The sequence below is a fragment of the Puma concolor genome, chromosome B2, assembly GCF_028749965.1.
Source record: "Puma concolor isolate L17-30 chromosome B2, mPumCon1.1.hap2, whole genome shotgun sequence".
Lineage (NCBI taxonomy): Eukaryota > Metazoa > Chordata > Mammalia > Carnivora > Felidae > Puma > Puma concolor.
In genome coordinates this window covers 54,270,317-54,294,398 of record NC_141671.1, presented here as the reverse complement: position 1 = coordinate 54,294,398, position 24,082 = coordinate 54,270,317, and the positions used below count along the sequence as shown (strand labels likewise).

General features: G+C 36.4%; 1 long non-coding RNA gene across 1 annotated transcript in view; it reads left to right on the top strand.

Moving 5' to 3' along the window:
* Window positions 1–8,562: 8,562 nt before the first annotated feature.
* The window catches only part of LOC147580993 (uncharacterized), a 29,149-nt gene continuing 13,629 nt past the window's right edge, over window positions 8,563–24,082 (top strand). The window contains exons 1-2 of the long non-coding RNA XR_015250815.1: window positions 8,563–8,670; window positions 21,477–22,724. This is a non-coding gene — a long non-coding RNA (uncharacterized LOC147580993). The remainder of the gene's footprint in view (window positions 8,671–21,476; window positions 22,725–24,082) is intronic.

Here is a 24,082-nt window from a genome sequence, read left to right as displayed (position 1 = left end):
TGAATATATTCATTTATATTTATTCCATGGGATATGTTGATATGTTTACAAACAGATTAGAATTTTAATCAATCAAATTGGAGTACATTCTGTTTTTCTCAAAATATGACCTCTCCACTCTGTAAAATTTAAAATAACCTGAGATTTCTCCTGGCCCCAAAGATGTAGAACATCAAAGCTATATAATCAGAGGTTTTTAATCTGGAGTCTATGGCCTTTGGTCCTTGGGTAAACCATAGGGGTTCAGAAGGCCTAGGATATTACTGTATGAAAAATATCCATATTTGTTGCATATTTGTACTTTTCTGTAAGAACTTCTAAAGAATTCAAAAGATTAAGAACCACTAATTTTTAATTTTTATTGAGCATCCACTCATTATAATTTTTATTGAGCATGATAGATTTTTCTATTGTTGAAAACAGTCAGGAGACTTACATTATAGGGCCCCTGCTTATAGGGTCCTATATCCAGATAAGAATAGGCATGTGACTAGTTTCTGTCAATAGAATATGGGTGAATGTGATGTGCACCGTATCTGAGAAGAAGCAATAAAACATTTTGAAGTTTTGGCACTTTTTGGGTTAACCTTGACTATCAAACTAGAGACCACAGATACAGGCTGTTACACCAGCCTGGGTCCTCTGATGGAGCAGTACATAAAATTTTGGGGGTATCTTTGTTTCTGCAGGAAAAATCACCCTATTCTGACTCAAAATAAGAGGTCAATTTCCACATAATTTCTTAAGTAGACTAAATTAATTTTCCTGTGCTTGGGTTAAATAAGTAAATCAATGAAATATTCATTTATTATTTTCCACGCCATTCCACAATGGCTGGTATGTCATCATCTACAATTGCCTCAGCAGTGTTTTCTCTCTTCCAAAAACTTTTCACGAATCCTTTCTTGTTAAAATCAGTTCACACACTTTGCTTCCAGTGTAGAAAAAGTAATAGAGACCATACTGAATAGGGACCTTATTGAAGCAATAAGACAGATACAGACAAAATCTATGAAACAAAGCTTTTCAAGATCCTAGATAACACTCAACAAAAGACAGTGATTCCCAAGAGATAGGAAACAGATGAGGTGCATCTTACCTGACAAAAATCCTCCCACTGGTTTATTAAACTACTATTATTTAAAGTTACAAATTAGTTTAGCCCATGAAATAATAAATTTAAACCCCTAACTTTGTTTCTTTAATATTGAAGATATTTTCATTCCTTGGGTAACCTCATCAATAAAAACTAGAAAGTGGTTTAAGCATATGTTGATTTAATGATAAAATAGCTGAAGTCATTCATTCTGCAGCCAAAAAAATGCGTGTTGAACTGCAGAAAAAAAATTACATTCAGATGACAATTAAACAGCTTCTGAGTATGAGTGATCTTCGAGGATTCTAACCTGAAACTCTTGGAAAAGAGCTTCCACATGAGTTGGCTTACAAAATTCAGCTTGTTTCTTATTACAATGAGCGTTGCATTTGCAAACTCAGGTTTCATCCCAGTATTAAATCATGACGCTTTTGCTGTGCAGAGGGCAAGAACAATTAGGAGCTCTTTCATTGAAATTAAAGACTTCATGACTCTGGGATTCTATTAGGAAATGATGCTCCTAGCTTTATACACTTAAATTATACTTTATATACTTTAAGTATACACTTAAGGGAATTATTAGTGGGCATTTTTATTTAGAAAAATCCCCCAAAGAAGAAAATATGCAAGACTTTGAATGTGTAAAGTTGCTTTCAAAAATGACAATTACATATAAGTTTCAAAACAAATACAAAATTATTTAAAATTTTTTGAAATTCTTTTTGGAATAAGCAGCTATCTATAAGGATACTTCAATGAGGAGAGAAAAGGGGGGAGGCTAGACACTGGATTCTCTTCCCAGATTTGTCACTGGGTGTCTCTAAGGCTTGCAGCAAGGCAACTAGTCTAGCTATGCCTTTGTTTCTGCATTCTTAAAATGATAATTGTTTAATCCTCTCCCAATTAGGAAAGTCTATAACATTATGAAACAACCTAAGAAAGTCATGCTAAAGAATAAAACATAACTGCCAACAATGTCAAAATGTTTCACAGTTCTCAATTACCCTGTCATAGTGTTATGTGAGAAAAACAAAATGAGAAATTTGTAGTTTTCATTTTGAATTCAAATTTAAATAAATTTCCATAATAAATAAATAAATAAATAAATAATTTCCTGAGCTAATAAATTCTAGATATTATAACGTATAAAAATGCTAATGAAGGATGAATTCAGTTGTAAGCATTTTGTTTTTGTTAGAAACACACACATATACATATATTCCCAAATGATAAACATTAGTTAGAAATCTTAACCAGATAATAGTATGCATTTGACAGCATTTGTATTAATTCTTCTCTAAAGAATATAAAGAGAGGTGCCCACATTTCCACATACCTTGGCCAGCGTAAAATCCATTTGGAAATGGGTGGGGATTCAACCTCACTGCTTTCTCTGGTATTGACTCAAGTATTGACACATTTACGTTAGATTCAAAAAAGCCATTATTTTTCATCAGTGAACATTTTGGGGGTGGCTACTGCACAAATAAATGTACAGTTTCCAAAATCATTATAATCAATATTTTGATGTCTTAGAGTAAACAATCAGTAATTAAAAATTGATACATAAGCTTACAAATAAGACTCTGTAAATGATTTTTCAGCTTAATCATGAACATATTTTTACTCTAGTAAGGTCATTTTTTTGATTTACTATATATTTGAGCATGTCCCTTAAAATTCTTATGTTTCAAATAGCTATAAAGGGAATATATTTGTCTGGATAATTAATGCCAGCAACCCTCAAAACTTGGTAACGTAACACAATAAAAGTTAATTCCCTGCTGACATCCAATATCATGAGAGTCAACTAGCACTTTCGTTGGTTTCCTTCAGGCAGTAATTCAGGAGTCCAACCTTCTTCCATTGAGTGCCACCAGCCTCTGAGGAAGAGGAGAGGGAGTATATAAAAAAGGCCCATGGCGATTTCAGGGCCAGGCCTGGGGGTGTACTTCTCCCCTTTCCACATCTCATTCACTGGAAGCTACTCACAGGGTCTCAGCCTGATGCAGAGGATGGCTGGGAAATGTCATTTTCCTGACTGCCTAGGAAGAAGTAACAGATCAGAGAACATCTAGTCAGTCTCTAACACAAAGAATGCAATTTTAACATTTTAAAATCAATGGTGTTCCAGTATTCTCTCCTCAAATTTATGTTCCCTATTAGCCATTCTGGCATTCCCTAACTTGAGTCATTATATCTGTGTGGGGATAGGAGATCATGGCCATGCCAAGTATGGAACTGAAACTAAAATCTCAATATAAGCCAAGTTCCTGTCAAAGCTAGAAGAAATCTATCCACTGGGGAAGAAAGATGACAAAGAAGTTTGTCTGTATCAGTGTAGACCATGGGTGATCTATTTTTTTTTTTAATTTAAACTATCTTTTTGCAATACTACATATCAATTATTCTTCAATAAAAAACAAAATTCATAAAAAGATGAATTGAAATGTTTTTTACATTAAATCTCTATGACTATATTATTATTGGCATTGAGAAATAAAATATGTTTGACTCATTAAAAAATGTCTATCCTTTTCTTTTTTTTTTAATTTTTTTTCATCGTTTATTTATTTTTGGGACAGAGAGAGACAGAGCATGAACGGGGGAGGGGCAGAGAGAGAGGGAGACACAGAATCGGAAACAGGCTCCAGGCTCTGAGCCATCAGCCCAGAGCCCGACGCGGGGCTCGAACTCACGGACCGCGAGATCGTGACCTGGCTGAAGTCGGACGCTTAACCGACTGCGCCACCCAGGCGCCCCTGTCTATCCTTTTCAATGTCAGAATACTTTCTACTGATTTCATGACTTATCTTTATTACTTTCATTTCTTATTCTGGAAAGTGAGAGTGCAATGGGGAAGGAGGGGTGGAAAGGGAAGGGGAAGGTGAATACCAGTCAGAAAAGGAGTTGTTTCCAAATTCAAGTCCATATTGTACAAGCTAGGTGATGTTGGGCAAGGCAAATTACTCAGGTTCCTCTTCTGTAAAATGAGATAATAATACTACTACTCCATGGTTTTCTTTGAGAATTCATTTATATATGTAAAGTGCTTAGAACAGTGCCTGGTATAATGTAAATGTTAGCTACCAATATTAACATACTATGTGTTTTATAAATATGTAATATAAGATATCAAGATAATCTAAAATACTTGTAAATTTGCTGATATCATAAAACATTCATGCTCTTAGAGTTTTATCTTCTTATTCTGCATGTTTGCTTTTAAAAGTTTTGCTTGCTATGGAGAATGTCTCCTTACTAGTGTATTTAATATCTGAAGGCATAAGATACCCTTAAAGATGAATTAATAAACACAGATTTCAATATCCTCTTGTATAGTAAAAACGACTTACGATAGCTTCTTGGGACATACCGTTAGATCATCATTACTTTACCTTTTAATGTGGCTGAATAGAAGTTCATACTAGGAACAGAACCATAAACTTTCCTATTCTCTTGTGTTTGCACTATTAGGATTATATATTTTGAAGATTGTTTTTGCAGGAATAATTTAAAACCACATGACCTTTTTATTAGATTAGATGATATGCAAGAATTTATCTGAAATCCACTTATCAGATCACAGATAAACGGAATAATTCTGTTTCTCCTTCATTGACTCCTATATTTCCAGTGCCAGATGCCATAGAACATTTTGTATCATTACTTTTGGTCTTGTATCTTTGTGCCTTGATGTTGGGTAAATTGGAGGAGGAAGGTAGTTCCTGGACACATCATTTGTACACTGAGATGGTTAGTAAGTATTCACCTCTACATGAGAGTACCTGCGAACTAAATGAACGTAGCCCACCAAGCCAAAACTAAAGAAATCCCTTAGGGCAAATCCTAGCCAGATGGTCAAAATGCCGATGGCCACTCCTATACTGCCTGGTGTGAGGAGAAATATGATGGAAAGGAGTCTGTGAAATGAAACAGGGATCTTATCTGGTTGCAGTTAGATTATCAAAAACAAATACCCTGTAAATTTATTACTAGAGTCCCCTTCAGGGGCCTTGAAAGAGGCCCATGCACATGAAAGATCCTGAACTTCAAGTTTTACTAGTGTTTGAGTAAATACACTTTTGGGTTAGGAGACTTCATAGCAGAATTTGATAATTCCCAGTGCAAAATCCAGATTAACTTGAACTGCCCCACAGTGTGATTTCCTGAAGATCAAGGCCAGGACGGTTTAATCGGCTCTTCACAGTGACAGGAACAATGCTCATTCTGGTGGATACTTAGCAATTACTTACCTAAGAGTATTAATTTAATTAATTTATTCGATTTCTTGATCTTGAAGCCAAACAGTTGTACATTTTGCTGTCAAGTAGCATACTCTGTTACAGCAGGAAAAGGAGAATTTTTGACTACCAGAGTAGACTGTTTTTTTTCAGTTAAAAAAATTTATCAATGTTTTTATTTATTTTTTGAGAGACAGAGAGAGACAGAGCATGAGGCATGAGTGGGGAAGGGGTAGAGAGAGAGGGAGACACAGAATCCAAAGCAGGCTCCAGGCTCTGAGCTGTCAGCACAGAGCCCAATGCAGGGCTCGAACCCACAAACCGCAAGATCATGACCTGAGCCGAAGTCAGATGCTTAACAGACTGAGCCATCCAGGCACCCCATGTTTTTTTCCACTTTTAATTCTTATTCGTGCACTGTGATTTGTATAGGCATTAGAAGCTCTTCATGGTTTTCGGCTGAATGAATTACTTAGTACTGAGCCATAAATGTCAACTGTGTATTTCTATGTTTACCTGTAGATAAACAGTTGAGCAGTATTGTTAGGATATTCTGCAGAATAATTTAAAAACTACATTTAAGACTTTTACTGCTGGGCCACCTGGGTGGCTCAGTCGGTTGAGCATCCAAATTCACTCAGGTCATGATCTCATGGCTCCTCAGTTGGACCCCCACGTTGGGCTCTGTGCTGACAGCTCAGAGCCTGGATCATGCTTCGAATTCTGTATCTCCCTCTCTTTCTGCCCCACCCCACTTGCACTCTGTCTCTCAAAAATGAATAAATGTTAAAATTTTTTTCAAATAAAAAAAGACTTCTAGTGCTATTGTTCTATAGACTTTGATTTTGGAAAGTGCTCAAGAATGTTTAAATTTGTTCTCCAGATCTCATTTGAGATTATAGCTTATTAAAAGTTTAAAATCTTTGAGAAATTCATAAAATATATTAATAAGATTTATAAACTATTAATGTGGCTAGGAATAAGTTTAATCTGTTAATGCCTGATATTATTTCTAATTTCTTCCTTCCCCCCTCCCATTCTCTCTTTCTGTTTGCCTCCCTTCCCTTCCCTTCCCTTCCCTTCCCTTCCCTTCCCTTCCCTTCCCTTCCCTTCCCTTCCCTTCCCTTCCCTCCCCTCCCCTCCCCTCCCCTCCCCTTCTTCCTTCCTTCTCCTCCCTCCCTCCTTCTTTCTCTTTTTCTTTCCAGACAATATCAGCTGTCGAACAGATATTGGCCGGTCATTGGCTTCTGTCACTTAATAATTCCTTGCTCCAAAAGAAGTTAATTCTCTTATAGAAAAATCAGACTTCCTTGATTTGTTATAAATAAATAAATTTTCTGGAAAGTGATGGGTTCAGTGCATGTATTTTGAGCAGTCATCCATACTAAGTGATTAAAGATATTTTAATATAGATTTTTATATATCAAAAATCTATTTTTGCCAAAGATCTACAAAGATATTTAAAAATGAGAAGTATCTGATACTTGTATATCTTCACTGGGGGTCCTATTCATGAAAATAATTGACATACCTGATACAGTATTTCTGATGAATCAAGATTCTTTAAATGGTGTTCAAAAAATAATGAAAGGACAAGTGTCCAAGATATAATGAACAAATTGTTCTTGTTTCTTTCTGGGATAAATCTTAGATCAGTTTTGCAGAGACTCATTGGGAGTTAGGAAGGAGTTGTTTCTTCTTCAGACCAGGATGTGAGCATTCAGAGAATAACTCACATGCATGAGACCTCTTTACAACTTTCCTTTCCTTTAAAACTTTCCTGTATATAGGAATTAGTTCTACAGAACAGACTTCCTCAAAGTACTTACCTTTAGCCCATACATGCCAAGGATGTTGTTACCACTGTTGATATGGTCGTAGGTAGTTAAAATAGAAAAGTTGGTTGACTGGACATTTTATTTTGTTCATATCACCAAAAGTCAGATGCTATGTTTTCTCATGGGAAACTTCTTTAAAAATATCTCTGCTCTGGGAATGGTTTTGGAATTCACACACCAAGGTTAATACAGAATGTCTTGGACAGTATTAGAGTTATTATTTGTTTTTAAATGTTTTAACATTTATTTATTACTGAGAGACAGAGAGAGACAGAGCATGAGCAGGGGAGAGGCAGAGAGAGGAGGAGAAACCAAATCCAAAGCAGGTTCCAGGCTCCCAGCTGTCAGCACAGAGCCCAATGCGGGGCTCGAACCCACAAACCGCAAGATCATGACCTGAGCCGAAGTCAGACACTCAGCCAACTGAGCCACCCAGGCACCCCAGTATTATAATTATTTTAAACACATGACAGAAGTCATGCTGTGAGAATTCTGAAATGTGAAATAATAATTCTGTCTGCAATGATATCTTAGATAATAAAAATAGGTAATGTCCACTCCTTGTATCCAATCTTGATTTTTCACAAATCTAAAAATAGCAATTCTCTCTTGGAAAATAGAAATTCAGCATCAACATTTACTAAACTGAATGAGATTTGGGGCACCTGGATGGCTCAGTCAGGTAAGCATCCAACTTCAGCTCAGGTCAAGATCTCATGGTTTTTGGGTTTGAGCCCCGCATTGGGCTCTGTGCTGACAGCTCAGAGCCTGGAGCCTGGTTTGGATTCTGTGTCTCCCCCTCTCTCTGCCCCTGCCCTGCTCATGCTCTCTCTTTCTCTTTCTCTCAAAAATAAATAAAATATAAAATAAATAAATAAAACGAATGAGATTTGATACAAGAAGGGTTCAATTTAAGCAAGTGAGGTGGAATTAGATGTCAGTGTAGAAAAATAAGTTCAATATTTTCCTTTTTATTTCTTTTTCACTACCCAACCCTCAACTATGTCAGAGTTAAAGGAAATGAATTAAACCTTTAACAGGTGTTTTGCAAATGCCAAACATCAACAGAAGCCAGTATTCACTCTTTTAAAAAATAGCAAATTTGTTACTTATTTTCTGGTTTAACAGGAAGAATATATTTATCATACGGCAAACAACTAAAAAACCAAGAAAGAACAAAAATATCCCATTTAAACTACCAGTTAGAGGAAACTACTATTAACATAGTGATGTATCACTTTATAGACATTTGTGTGTATAAGCATATGAAAACATTGGCACTTTGCAGATATTTGTGTATGCATGCTTTTGAGAGTGTTGCTATTTAAAAAATTGATTCATACTCTTTTTGTAATATTATTTTTTCATTTAATTCCAGGAGATAAGCTGTCTTTGCTTTATTCACTGATGTATCCTAGTGCCTGATACACAGTAACCATCAACAATTATTTATTGAACTCACTGGTACAGTATGACTTTTATTCGTGTATCAGTAAGTATTTTTTGAATATATTATACTTAATGGCTGTATGGCAGTGCATTATAGCTTAAATAGTAAGCATACTACTGCTGGGAATTTAGATTTTTTTCCAATTTTTGATGCATAAAATTCCAGGACACCTTTTGTTCATGATTCCTTTTTCTGTACAACTTTGATTATTTGAAACAAATTTAAAGAACTAGAATTATTTGAAATTCTCCGTGTTAAAAAAGCTTCTATAAAAAATTGACTCCTATGCCTCCTTCATGGAAATAGTATTTTCTATTTCCTTTGATGGACCCTCCCTCTGATATTCTCATCCAGAAGGTATTAGAGGGATTGGCCCCATCTCTGAAGCCATTCTCTGGGCCAAAGTGAATGGGCCATGACTCAGGAATGGATACATAATTTAATTCCAGCCATTGAGGTGAGAAATATTGACTATTGGGAAAATAATTTCTTGGCTCCTTTGTGGAAAGGAGAAAGAATACATCTATGAGAATTATTGTGTATTGGGGTTAACTTTAGGGTAAACACTACTGAAGCAAAGACATGGCAGAAAGAATCTGGATTTTTGTGCCCTGGGGCTAGTTCTCACTTGAAGCTTGACCTAACTTGGAAATTTTTAGTACCTGAACTGAAAAATTTCTTCCTTTCTCACTATGAGGTAAGTTTGCTATTTGCTATAATATAAATATCCTGATACAATGATAATTCCTCACAGCATAAAAAGAGATAATTTTCCCCAAATCTACTCAGTATTGGTTGTCATTATATATTGGCTGATTTCATAGGAAGCACATTATATTTCACAATGTTTTGTGTTTTATACAACTGCTAGTGAAGTCGAATATTTTGCTTATGATCATTAGCACTATTTAATTCTTGTATGGTTCTAATTCCTTGTAAGGCATCCAAACACTTAGGTCCCATGAGATACATCAATATCCTTTTGTTTATTTTAATCCTTTATTTTGGAATAATTTTAGATTTGCACAAAAATTGCAAAGATATTGCAGAGGGTTCCCATATGCTCTTCAGTCTTCTTTCCCTGACATCAACATCTCACAAAATCATGCTGCATTTGTCAGAACTAAGAAATAAACATTGGTACAGTACTATTAACTAAATTACAGACTCTTTTTGGGTTTCAACAGTTTTTCCATTAATGTTGTTTTCCTGTTCCACGATCCAATCAAAGTTATATTTAGAACATTTATTCTTGTTAGTGAATTTCTCTCTGAAGGTCTTCAAATTCTTGCAATAGAATTTCACTTGCCTAAGTCCATCGTGAACATGCAAACTGCTAAGTGATTTTTAACATTAAGCTAATTTGAGAAAGAACTTCCTATGATAATGCATTCATTATTTTTGTTTTTATTGTCTTGTCTGTAATAACACTCAGCGAGTATCTCGAATGATACAGAGAAGACTGACTCCGTGTTTGGCTAATAAATAGGCTGATTCTAAGTTGTGGGTACAAGATGAGTACCATAATTTCGGAGGTCACCTCCAAATTTGCATTTGCTTTGGAATAAGAAGCGCTCAATTTCAAATACTAGAACATGTACCCGCTGTGTATGATTGTGGGCAACTTACTTAAATATCGACTTTGGGTTCCTTGTGTGTAAACTCTCACTGGATTAGGCATTCCAAACGTAACATGCTGAACTAGGAATATTCGATTCCTTCTCCCTCCTCTTCCTTGTGCTCCCAGCTGTTGCCTCTTAGAGAACAGTATCACCTTCAATCCTCTGGAAGCCCCGTAGGTGTCATGCACTCATTCCTGTCTTCCACATCCTCCACATGTGGCCCGTCACCGTGTCCACCCCCCACCCACAGCTGACTTTCCCAAGAGACCTCAAATTTATCAATTTCTTTGCTTCCACTATTAACATCCCAGTTCACGTGATTTTTACCTCTTATTTGGATTACTGCAACAGCTTCCTCATTATCCTTTCTGATTCTAATTTTACTCTTATAATCCATTCACCACAATGTACTCAGGTACTATTTAAAAAATGTAAATCACAGCTTGATTTTTTAACTTAAAATTTTTTACTTAAAAATTATTTTACTTAAAAATTTCCAATGGCTTCTCACCTCCCTTAGAATAAAATCTGATTTCCTTTTTGCTGTCTGAAAATCGCTGTACGAGCTGAGTCCTGACTTCCTCCTAATAATCTCCCATTATTCTTCCCTTCACTCAGGAGGGAAGCTGCACTGGCTTTTGGTTTGTTTCTTGAACAAGCTTCGCTTTGTGCACCCTTAGGGCCTCTTGTCCTTGCTATTTTCTCCCCTGGAATATGTTTCCCTTAGACTATTTCAAGGCTGGATTTTTTTCTTCTTATTATTACTGAAGATCACTTCCAGCTTAAAGAGGTCCTTCCTGTTTGAAATTTTTGTGGTGTATATTTTTACATTTATTTTCTCTTTGTCCGTCTTATGCCTTTAAAGTGTAAGCTCCCTGAGAGCAGGAAACGTGTCTGTGTTTTGCTCTTTGGTGCTAGTATAGTGAGTGGGACCTAACAAGCTCTCAACAAATGTTTGCTGACTGAAAAATGAAGGATAAAATGATGCCAGTTTAACATTCTGCTGAAGTTGGGAGGAGAAAAGGGAGAGAAAATACGACTTTAAAACATGTATTTAACGGAGTCTCTTGCCTACTAGATTTTTTTCATGACATATCTGGAATGACCTAAATTGGTACCTTATGGCTAATTAATGAGCTTCCCTTCTTGGAAAACACTCACATTTTCCAAATTTGTATCAGTTGTGAACAAACAAGGAATTGCTAAGTGATTCAGTTCCAGGAAACACTCTTTGTCAATCAGCAATTAGGGGGTTTGCAGATGTAAGGAAAAAGTGTGTGCTTTTGAGGCTGTGGATTTGGTGGTCAGCTCAGGCATTTTGTTCTAAAAATATAAAAATATAAACAGCATGATGTGGTCCTTTCATTAGCACGTGTTCTTGATAGCAGCCATAATGGAATATGTGATTGTAGTGTTTCAGCTAAAATATACTTTTCATTTGGATGCTATTCCTTTCTGGGAAATCTTGTTTATGTTCTATGGATTGTTAACATTTTAATATTGAAACTGAATTCTAATCCCTACTATTTAATTGTTTACTTATATGCTTTTAGATTTTAATTTTTTTTTTTAACATTTATTGATTTTTTGAGACATAGAGTCAGAGTGTGAGCAAGGGAGGGGCAGACAGAGAGGGAGACACAGAATCGGAAGCAGGCTCCAGGCTCCGAGCTGTGAGCACAGAGCTGGACGCGGGGCTCGAACTCACAGACCGCGAGATCATGACCTGAGCCGAAGTCGGACACTTAACCAACTGAGCCACCCAGGCACCCCAACTTATATCCTTTTAGATTTTAAAAGAGGCTTTCATGCTGGTTCCTGCAGCTATTGTCTTCCTCAAAAATACCCCTGTACCCTACCCCCAATACATGTGTATAGGCATCTTTAATATATTTAATCTATTTTGGTTTCCATGAACACTGGTAGGTAATTAACAGTGTTTGATTTTTGAGAGGATGTTGGCCTGGAGACTTCTTCTGTATCCACTGGCTATCAGGCCTTGTGCCATGCACTGACAATATTGGGTGAGAAAAAATAGAAGTATTTTCTGCTCTCATGTAGCTTATAGATAATAGGAGGAAGTAGGCATTTCTCACAGGAGCACATGAATATCCGTCCAACCACAGTGGAGGACATATGCTGTGAAGGAGCAGTTCAAGCTGCTCTTAGTTCTGAGAGGCAGGGGCTGGCCAATGGTAGCAGATGTACTTGCTGAGGAAGTTGACATTTGTCTGAGACCCATAAGTGCAGATGGGAGGTACTGAGTAGATGGGGTGTGGAATGGGGTAAGGTGGACATCAAGGGCTGTGGGAGGTGTGGAGAAATTTCCAGGCCGAGACTAGTATGTGCAGTAGCTTTGAGGAGTGATGGAGGCACGAACTAGGATTGCAAAGCGGGCAGATATGTTCAAGAGAGAAAGGAAGAGGAAGATTCCTGTCAATAAGAACCTGAGAGGCTCAGAGAAATAGATGAGAGACATCACTGAGTGCTGGGCCTGGGGACATGGGGTGGACATGTGTGTGGATATAGTAGGGAATTTTATTTGAGGTCAGCCTTGCCCTGATGTCCATTAGATATTCTATTAAAACTTTCATACACGGGGTCTAATCATGATAAAAACATCAGACAAACCCAAATTGAGTACATTCTAAAAATAACTAACAAGTATTATTCATAACTGTGACCCTTCACAACTGTGCCCATCACGTGTCATCGAAAACAAGGGAAGTCTGAGAAACTGACAGAGCCAGGAAGAGTCTGAGGGGATATAACGAATAAATGTAAAATGGTATCCTGGTGGGATTTTGGAACAGAAAAAGAACGTTAGGTACAAACTAAGGAAATGTGAATAAAGTATAGACTTTAGTTCATAATAATTTATCAGTACCGGTTCATTAATTATAACAAATGTATTTATATTAACGTGAAGATGTGAACAAACTAACATCTTTGCTACACATCTTGATTAACTCAACTAAAATTTTCTTACTTTAAATTTTGTATTCTACTCATGGTAAGCCATTTTCAGTTCTCTCAAGTCGGGCTATCTCAGACATTTATTCTCCTCAGTTCTTCCCTCTACCAGAACATATTTCTGTCTTTTCTGGGCCATAGTAACTCCTACTCATCCTTCAAGGTTCAGCTTTTGTGTTGCTTCCTCCGGGAGGCCATCTGTGATTTCCTCAGACTGGAGTGGGCTCCCTATTCCCTCATAGCAACTTGTGCCTCATGGATTACATCACTCATCACATTACCGTGGGGCTAACAACTTACTGTCTGTAAGCTCCTTCAGCACAGGAGTTCACATTTATGTTTCTGTACTCAATGTCCATCACGATGCTTGCACCTACTTCAAGACATTCTAGAAGAGTTTGCTGAATGAACCCCTGAATAAAAGCTGCTAATTCTTTTAGGCTACCTTGAATCACAATGCTACAGAAATACCCAGGAATAACTTCTAAAAAAATATCTCTTGTTCATCTTGAGATGTTGTGATGAGGCAATTTTGGTTATAAAACTCAATAGCTCTGTGAGGTTATTGAATGGATCAATTGATATCCTGGAGTTGGTATTACAATGGCTTTTAGTCTTCTTCCAAAATGAAATAAGCTGGAGAATAAACCACCCTCTTCCTCTCCTCCCATATGGAAATTGAGAACAAGGGCATTTGGCAAAGTTTATTGTGGACTTGGATAATTATCTCCAAACTCCCTTTTTTTTTTTGAAGGGATCCACCCTTGAGAAGTACAGTTACTGCTCTATTTAATGATGTGACTCACTATATCAGAGGAGGCAGAGGTACCACCCAAATTACAAAGCAGCCAGGAGGCAGTTGGGAAACTTTTGTGCTACTTTATGAATTCAAGCTATCTGACAAAAGTCTGATAATTTGTCTTTGCCCTGGAGAGAAGTGTCCTTTGTCCACCATTCTGCCTGGGTCATAAGGGCCCTATGGGACTTGGGCCACCAGCTGGCTTTTGTCCTCAACTCACACAAGAGCCATGTTTAGGAAAGGAGGGCTGTGCTTCTCATCAACTATGTTGCTGAAACCCCCTCCCCTTCCTTGAGTATTATACACATAGAATGAATCCGGTTTATGGTACTGTGCTGGTAGGTTGAGAATGGGTAGGGAAAGTGGTCGGAAATTGTGAATAGGAAATTGAGTGTTTCCAAAAATAGAATGGAGAGCCTCATGGGGGAATGGAGAGAGTCATAGGGGAGCCAAGAAAGAGTTATATTGGAGAGTGCACAAAAAAGGAGACAGAGGGTAGGGCCTAATTTTTTAGAATTCTCCCCTTGGGCCAAAAAGTGAATGTAGTTTGCATTGTTTCCTCTGGAACCCACAAGAAGATAGCAGTGCATACTTAGGGGACTTTGGAGTGTGGCAGGCTGTGAGCCGCTCAACTGACAATGGCTCATGGCTGGAGGTGGGTGTGGGAAAGAAGAGAGCAATGAGGAGCAGGGCAAGGGAGTTTGCAGTAGGTGCCCATGGAAGGTAACTCTGCAAAGAGGTGGGAATGATGTTTGCATTAAATAATAATGAATCTGTTAAAGTCCAAATTGGCATAAATCAATACTAAACCTTCGTCCTTTATCATTTTACATAAGAATAGAAATGAAAGCCAAGATGAACATGCCAAATGAAATTAAGAAACTTTGGGCAGCCTATATTCTTTTTTTGACTTCTATAAGGATTCTTATATTGGCTTTCAACTATGCATTACCAAATTCACATATCAACGTACTACTTACTACTTAGAACATGAAGTTGTCTAAATTGAGACTTCATTTCCTGGAATATACATTCCAGGAAAATGATCAACACTGATGAGTAAAAGCAGTACTTTAACATTAATCTTTGTAGAAGAGAACCTGCACCAATGGGCAGAAAATTGTCCATTTGTGTAGTGTTTGGCTTCTAATTGGCACCATTCAAAGATGGATCTTGCTAGTTGGGAGTCAAGAAGAAACAGGAAAAGACCAGAGGTAGAGGTCACGTTTGGGGTTTCAATGAGGTTAGTCTTCCAAAGGATATATTTTCAGATTTCTCTTATGAAGCTATAGCTTTTCTTAGAATTAACCTGTCCCATCCAGCCCCAAAGTAACTGCACTCTTTTTCTCCTTATCTTCTCCATGAAGTGTGAACATGTAGACACCATCTCTGTAGAGAGAGGTTCTCCTGACTTGGGCCCTGCATTCTGTATTCTTCTCCTGCCTGTGTGATCAGTCTTTCTCAGTCACCTTCTTTCCTCTTAGGCTAAAATGTTGTTGTTTCTCAAGGTGCTGACTTTGGCCTTATTCTCTTTGTACTCTATATACCGTTCTTGGCCTCTTTGCTTAAATTCTCAGCTATCCATAGATGCCTCTAAATGCATGATCTAGTCTGAACCTGCCTCTTGAGAGCTCCACTGGAATTTCTGACTGCTTTTGAGATATTTACATATGAATACTACATAGGTCCTCAACACAACTCATTCTTCATAGAATTTATCATCCTTATACCACATCTTCAAATTATTCCCCTTCTCAAATTTCGAATTTCATTTGCTGATACTATTATTCAACTAGTCCCTAAGCCAACAAGGTAGAGACAGAACATTCATTCCCTTTCACCTTCTACATCTAATCTGTCACCAAATCACGTTGATTCTACTTCCTGTATCTTTTCCTCTGTATTTTAAAAATTCTATAATTAATACATAATTATTATTAAAAATGATGCAACTTGGAAGTATAAGGAGTAGAAAGATAACATTCCCCTTCCATTTCTCTTGTCCATAATTCTGAGCCTGCACAATGAAACTCTGTCTACATTCTAAAGAAATAGCTTCCCATCAGCTAGCCTTTGGGTCTAAAGGTATCCACACTCACAGCACAATCTGCTCAGGTAAGATGTGCTCAGAGAAGCAGACCACACAGCCTCAGAATGTGGATTCCGGTTAATTCTGTGTCTTTGTTATCCAAAGCATGATGTAAAAGGGTGATCATAGACTTTAGGTGGCCATGTTGTGCTGACCACTGAAGGAAGAAGAGAGGGTATTCTAGCCTGATGGAGAGGGGGTGCAGCTTGAGGAGGGCAAGTGGAGCCTGCAAAAGTGCAGGTTCTGAGACAGGGGAACCTCTTGCTTAAGGGCAGTTCTAGTTCCTAGGGTAGTACCAGGTTTCATGTGAACTAATTCAGAAATTGGGCAAGGCTGAGACTACAGATCATTTAATTTCTTCATGAAATATTTGAATTGTTACTATTAACTGGATCCTATACATGTACTGAAGAAACAACTGGTTAACAAGACACGGTTCCTGCCTTCAGGGAGTTCTCATTCATAGAGGGTACCATCTGTTTTCATGTAGGTCTTCTGCAGTGGGGCTGTGTAGGCAGAAACTTACATATTAATTAATATTTATAATTTAGTGGTGACTATTTCTAGAAATATTCTAAATACATGCCATATTGCTAATATCAGAATAAAATTTTGTAGTTATAGAGGTTAAAGTAAACTTATAGTCTATTGTTACTCTTTTTTTAATTTTTAAAAAATTTTTATTCATTTTTTGACAGAGAGAGTACATGGGCGAGGGGCAGAGAACAAGGGAAACACAGAACCTGAAGCAGGCTCCAGGCTCTGAGCTGTCAGCACAGAGCCCAATGTGGGGCTTGAACTCACTAATTGCATGATCATGACCTAAGCTGAAGTGGGCCACTTAACTAACTGAACTACCCAGGCACCCCTATTCTATTGTTATTCTTAGATAAATTTGATCTTCAAGTGAAACGGCTTTGGAGGCCACTGAAGTCCATTATTTAGATTGTACTGCCCTCTGGTGGTTAAACTACAGTTTTATTTATTTATTTATTTATTTATTTATTTATTTATTTATTTTTCAGTTTACCAGAGGTTCCCTGGAAAGACCCATGAGTCTTTTCTTTACCATGAGATTTTTGACCTTCTTAATTTTCTCATTAAGACTTATTTATTTACTACTTGCTTATTTAAAGTTATTTAAATTCCAGTTAGTTCACATACCAGGTAATATCAGTTTCAGGTGTACAATATAGTGATTCAATACGTCCATACAACTTGCAGTGTTCATCACAAGTGCCCTCCTTCATCCCCATCACCTATTTAGTCCATCCCCCCACCCACCTCCATTCTGGTAACCATCAGCTTTATTTTTCATTTCTTACTGTTTTCTTGAACAGATTCTATTATTTTTGAAACTGTGTTAAAATTACACAAAATAACTACCTTGGGGAGAGTTTCAAACAATACTCTGAGAATCCCAGAACTGATTCAATGAGATATTGGGGAAAAAGCCTGATTAAAGGAGTTTAAAATTTATCAGAAAAAAAATAACATTAAAGAATGGTGCAGAAACTGGAATAATCCACCTAAAAAGGGGAACTTCTTGATAAGATATAAACACAAAGAGTATTATAATACAAAAGGTATTAAAGAGATACTTTAATCTCCTTAAAGATACTTAACGATACTCCTTAAAGAAGTATACTGTACACCTGTATACTTCTAAGAAGGTGGTACCACCATTAAAATACATAAATGATATAGAGCCAAAAAAATCGAGAGATAATCATAATAATTTTTTTGTATTACAAATGTAGCATTTCAAGGCTATTGGTCTACATATCGAATGATATTAGAACAATTAGCTCATTGGAAAACCAAATTTAAATTTATACCGCACAGCTTAGATGCAAATACTTTCTTGACGTATTGAAATTAAAGCGGGAAAATGCAACTAGGAAAAGTACAGGCAGATAATTACATGATCTTAGGTCGCTAACGGCCTCTGGTGTGACACCAAAGTCAGAAATCTAAAGAGAAATTTTTGTAGGTTTGGTTAGAGTAGATGACATTAACAAACAAACATAAAGATGGAAAAAAAAGGCAATATATGGTAGATAAAGGTACTATATAACAGTGTTATGTAAAGAACTTCCAATTTCATAAAACGTTGGAGAAGGAAACAAAGCCAACTCATAAAGAACAATTAAAGGTCAATGAACAAAAAATGTCCTTTCTATTTTGTAATTAAAACAATACAAATGAAAAATAGCACTGGGAGATTATTTGTCACATACCAATATCCCAGTGATGAAGTATAAAATAATGTAAACTTTGTGGCAGATGGTAAGTCATTGTACATTACAATGTAAAACATGAACATAATTTAAACACAATTCTAATTATAGCAATTTTCTAAGAAGACAGTCACATTACTCAGCAAAAATATATACTTTGGTGGTGTTTATAAAATTGGCCAAATTGTATTTTTCTTTTCTTTTTTTTTAGGTTTTTATGCATTAATCTGAATTCCTTTATTAATTCAACTAATCTTTACTGAGTGTCTACTGTTTATCAAGAGTTGTGATAAATGCTAGGGATACAATGCACAAGACAGACACAGCCTCTGCATTTGGAAGGTTTTTCTTTATCACTTTAAAAATTACAATAGGGAGGAGCCTGGATGGCTCAGTCAGTTAAGTGTTTTGACTCTTGATGTTAGCTCAGGTTATGATCTCACTGTTGTGGGCTTGAGACCCATGTTCTGCTTTGAGAGGACAGAGCCTGTTTGGGATTCTCTCTCTCCCTGTCTTTCTTCCTTTCCCCTACTTTCTCTCTCTCTCTCTCTCCCTCTCTCTCTCTCTCTTTCTCTAAGTAAATAAATAAATGTTTTAAAAAATTAGAATAGGAGAACCACGGATGTCTCAGTCAGTACAGCATGCGACTCTTAATCTTGGTGTTGTGAGCTCAAGCCCCACATTGGGAGTACACATTACTTAAATAAATAAAACTTAAAAAAATTAGAAAAAAGCAATATAATTACTTAAACTTACTTTGGAAATAGCTTTAAAGGGTTAATTACATCTTTATGTTGTTTGTAGAATATTGACATTATTAAAGTTACAAAGCATGAAAAGTCTGCAAACCATTATCAGTAGGCTTTATAGGATTTTGTGTTATGATTATGTATATGGATGCCTATTTCGCTCCTTTAAGGCATTAATCACTGTCACTACTTTACCCAGAGTTTTCACATAGGAATTTCTTAGTAGATATGTGTTTTGGGAATGAGATAAAACTGAAAAAAAATTTTTGATTTAAGAACAAAGGAATCGTGACAAATAATAATTCAGAGTTTACTCTAAGTGTTATCTTAGCTCCAAACACATACCTATCAACTAGATATTCTATACCCTGGATTCCTTCTCTGTAAAAAACCATTAGTAAACATTAATCTTGTGGGCAAGTTTATAATTATGGTCTCGGATAGCCCACCTTTTTCATTTTGCATGTTCTGTCGGTCATCTTACACAGGGATCACATCATACTCAATGGATTTCTTGCTTCTGAGAACAGGTAGAAAGATTTTAGTCTTTGCTGACGTTCACTTAGAGAATCGTTTTTGCTAAGTCACTTCTGTTGAAGATTTTCCTTCCATTCTGTTTTATGTTCAGAATGCTCCATGACAGTTTTACAACGTAAATAAAATATGTGGTGTTCCAAGGTATGGGCATTTGGCCTATGGTCTTTACCTTTTCATTTATAGTCAATGGGCCCTGCACTTAGAGACAATGGAGGAATACTTTAAAACACCCTTTAAGGGCGCCTGGGTGGCTCAGGGCTGAGCATCTGACTTCAGCTCAGGTCATGATCTCACGCTTCGTGAGTTCAAGCCCTGCATCAGGCTTGCTGTTGTCAGTGCAGGGCCCCCTTCAGATCCTCTGTCCCCTTCTCTCTCTGCCCCTCCCCCGCTCATTCTCTAACTCTCTCTCTCTCTCTCTCTCTCTCTCTCTCTCTGTCTCTCTGTCTCTCTCAAATAAGATAAATGAACATAAAACCCCACAAAAACTCTCTTTAGAAGTTGGGATGTAACCTGAGAAAGATTTCTTGGTAGGGAGAACCACCATCCCACTTCCTTTGGAAGATGATTATAATATGCCCCGGAGGCAGCAACAAGGGGGTTCCTGATTAAACATTTCATGCTAATGTGTGTGTGTGTGTGTGTGTGTGTGTGTGTGTGAGTGTATCACTGTGTAGGTATATACAAACTTGAGCAATCATTGATTTGGAGAAGTGCTGGCTGACTGACTATATAGCTACAACAGGTCTGCATATGTATCTGCATTCCAAACATGTGCTTCCTATTCTGAGACCTAGTGAAACATGATCCTCTGGGAATCGGTAAGCAAAAATGTCAGAAAGCTTCACAGCATATATGATTGATCGATTGAACCACAGTAAATCCTCTTAGTTCCTCTCTGTTATTTCTGGTTAAATTTGACTATCACAGGAAGAATCTTGCTGCTTTACTGGAGAGGAATTCTTTCTCGCCAAGTGAAAGGACTATTATCAGGAACTGTTAGTTGTTTTGAGAGTCATCCTTAATAAATCTAACTATTCTTTTAATGACAGAAAAATTTGGACTCCCTTTGAGGGAGAATTTTCCAATATTTGTTAAAATTTTAAATAAGTGTATGTTATGACTGGTCCATTCTGTTTTTAGGATTCTGACCTGTAAAAATATGAACATGTGGGAACAGTTAGACATATGATTAAGGATTTTCATTTTGGTATTTTTGTGATAGCAAAATAAAAAGACAAATCAATATAAATGCCTATCGATAGGAGGATAAATAAATAAATTTTATTATATTGGAATACCATGTACTCTTACAATGGGAATTAAAGACGTATTTTTAACTGACCTGAAAAGCTATCCATACTCAGAGGTTGTGAAGTGAAGAGGGAGATTTTAAAAATATGTATCCACTGAAAACCTTGTAAATGAGGTTTACTTGTAAATAAGAACCTAATAAATGAGTTCAGCAAGATTGCAGGATATAAGATCAGTATATAAAAATCAATTGCATTTCTGTACGTTATTGATGAAAAACCTGGGAATTAAATTAAGAAAGCAATTCCACTAACAATAGAATCCAAGAGAATAAAGCTACTTGGGAATAACTTTAGCAAAAACAAAACAAAACAAAACAAAAAAAAAACCAAGGCTACACTTGAACTACACTAAAAACTACACAATATAGCTTAAAAAAGTTAAAGAATATCTAAGTAAGTGGAAAAGCATCATGTTCGTAGATTGGAAGACTTAATATTGATAAAATATCAGTATTTCTCAAACTGATCTACAGATTCAATAAAATTCCTATCAAAATCCCCATTGATGCCTTTTTTTTCTTTGCAGAAATTGGCAAACTGAACCTAAAATTCATACAGAAATATAAGGAACCCAGGCTAGCCAAAAAATGTTCACAAAGGAATAAAGCTGGAGAACTCACACTTTCTGATTTCAAAACTTATTACAGAGCTGCAACAATCAAGACAGCGTAGTATTGTAAAATAAACATCTAGATCAACAGAATATAATTGAGAGCTGAGGAACAAACCCTTACCTTCATAGTCAATTGATTTTCAACAAGGTGCCAACACAATTCAATGGGGGAAGAGACTCTTTTCCGCAAATGGTGCTGGACAACTAGATACCCACATTCAAAAGAATGAGTTTGGGCCCTATTCTCACTCCATTTGTGAAATTTGAGCTCAAGATGGATGAATGAATAAAGTGCAAGAGCTAAAACGTGAAATCTTAGAAGATAATACAAGAACAAATCGTTATGATTTTGGGTTGGTCAATGATGTCTCAGATAAAACCAAAAAAGCACAAGCCATAAAAGAAAAACAAAAGTTGGACCTCAGAATTAAAAACTTTTGCTTCAAATAGTACCCTCTATGAAGTGAAAAGACAACTTACAGATGGGGAGAAAATATTTGCAAATCATATATTGAATAAGAGACTTGTATCCAGTATATATGAAGAATTCTTGCAATAAGAAAACAACCCAATTAAAATTGTCAAAGGACTTGAATAGAAATTTCTCCAAAGATGATAGAAGAATGATTAACATGCACAGGATGTATGTGTAACAACATGAGTCATTAGGGAAAAGGTACATCAAAACCACAATGAAATACTACTTCATGAGTACTATAAAGTCTACAGTCAAAAAGGCAATAGCAAGTACAGATGAGAATAGGGAATTAGAACTCTCGTATATTTCTGGTGGGAATGTAAAAGGGGGCAGCCCCTTTGGCAAATACTTGGGCAGTTTATCAAAATGTTAAACATAGAATTACCACAGGGTCCAGCAATTCTGCCTCTAGGTATCTACCCAGGAAAAATGAAAACATGTTTACCAAAGACTTGTACATGAATGCGCAGAGTAATATTATTCATAAGAGACAAAAAGTGGAACAACCGAAATATGCATCCATTGATGAATGGATAAACAAAATATGTTAAATCCATACAATGGAATACTATTGGTCAACAAAAAGGGTCCACATACTGATACATGTAGCAATGTGGATACATTTCCAAAACATTCTTCTGAATGAAAGAAGTCAGACACAGAAGACCGCATACTGTGTCAAGGTATGTAAATTTCCTCTCAATAAAGTGGTTAAAAAAACATGTACAATAAGATTCTAGTTCTGTTTAACAGCACATATATATCTAGGTGCTTAAATACCTCTATCTATTTTACTTAAATATATGTATATGTATTTAAATAAGCATGGAAAAATATGGGGTCACAAACATTCAGTAAACTGTTAATGGTTTTTCCCAGGGGAGGGAGGAAGAAAGGTTGAGAGACAAGTATTCATATCCTACTTTATTCAGTTCTGATTCATTTACATAGGTTGTAATACACAAATTGATTTAATGTGTTTTTCTTAAAAAATAGAAATGAATCCATTACAAATGAAGAAAGAAAAAGAGAGAAAAACAGAAAGAACAAAATAATGAATTGCTGTAATGTATCAAGATTGCAGCTCTTGTTAGTAATAGATCTGTTCATTCATTTGTCAATTAAATGACAAATAAAAGAGGTCCTGGAGATAAACCCTATAGGACAGGATTTTAAAGACCTGCATTTAGTTCGTGTATAACTGTAAAAACAAAGACATATTTATAATCTGAACACTGTTCCTTTTTAAAAATATTCAGTATTTCTGATCATTAATGTTATTTGGTGGCAAGAGGGAAAGTGGTATCTTTTTTACATATTGCAATTTAAAATATTTTTCCTGGGGCGCCTGGGTGGCGCAGTCGGTTGGGCGTCCGACTTCAGCCAGGTCACGATCTCGCGGTCCCGGAGTTCGAGCCCCGCGTCAGGCTCTGGGCTGATGGCTCAGAGCCTGGAGCCTGTTTCTGGGCTGATGGCTCAGAGCCTGGAGCCTGTTTCCGATTCTGTGTCTCCCTCTGTCTCTGCCCCTCCCCCGTTCATGCTCTGTCTCTCTCTGTCGCAAAAATAAATAAACGTTGAAAAAAAAAAATTTAAAATATTTTTCCTTATGATGTTAAATAAAATAAACCTTAGATCCATTTTTGTTTTTGCATATGATTAGCAACTACAATGGTCTTTTGGATGTTTCTGTGGTTATACCAAACAAAACTGTGGCATGCTGAATTTACGTCTAGATCCCTTTATGATCACTATTTCCTATTCCTTTAACATTCCAGCTGCCTCACCATTCTTTAGGATGAATTATCAGTTATTTATCTAATAGTTATTTATGTAAATATTTATCAGTATAACAAACCGATAATTGGTTTTTGATAGCAACAGCAAGAGTTCTGAGGTAAGAGAAACAAATGAACTTTATTTGCTTAATTTGCAGTAAGAGTACTTGGGTATTATTCATAACTCTTTTGTCATTGGCAAAAAGAGTTATGAATAAAAGAGTTATTATTCATAACTCTTTTGTCATTGGCAAAATAATTAACAG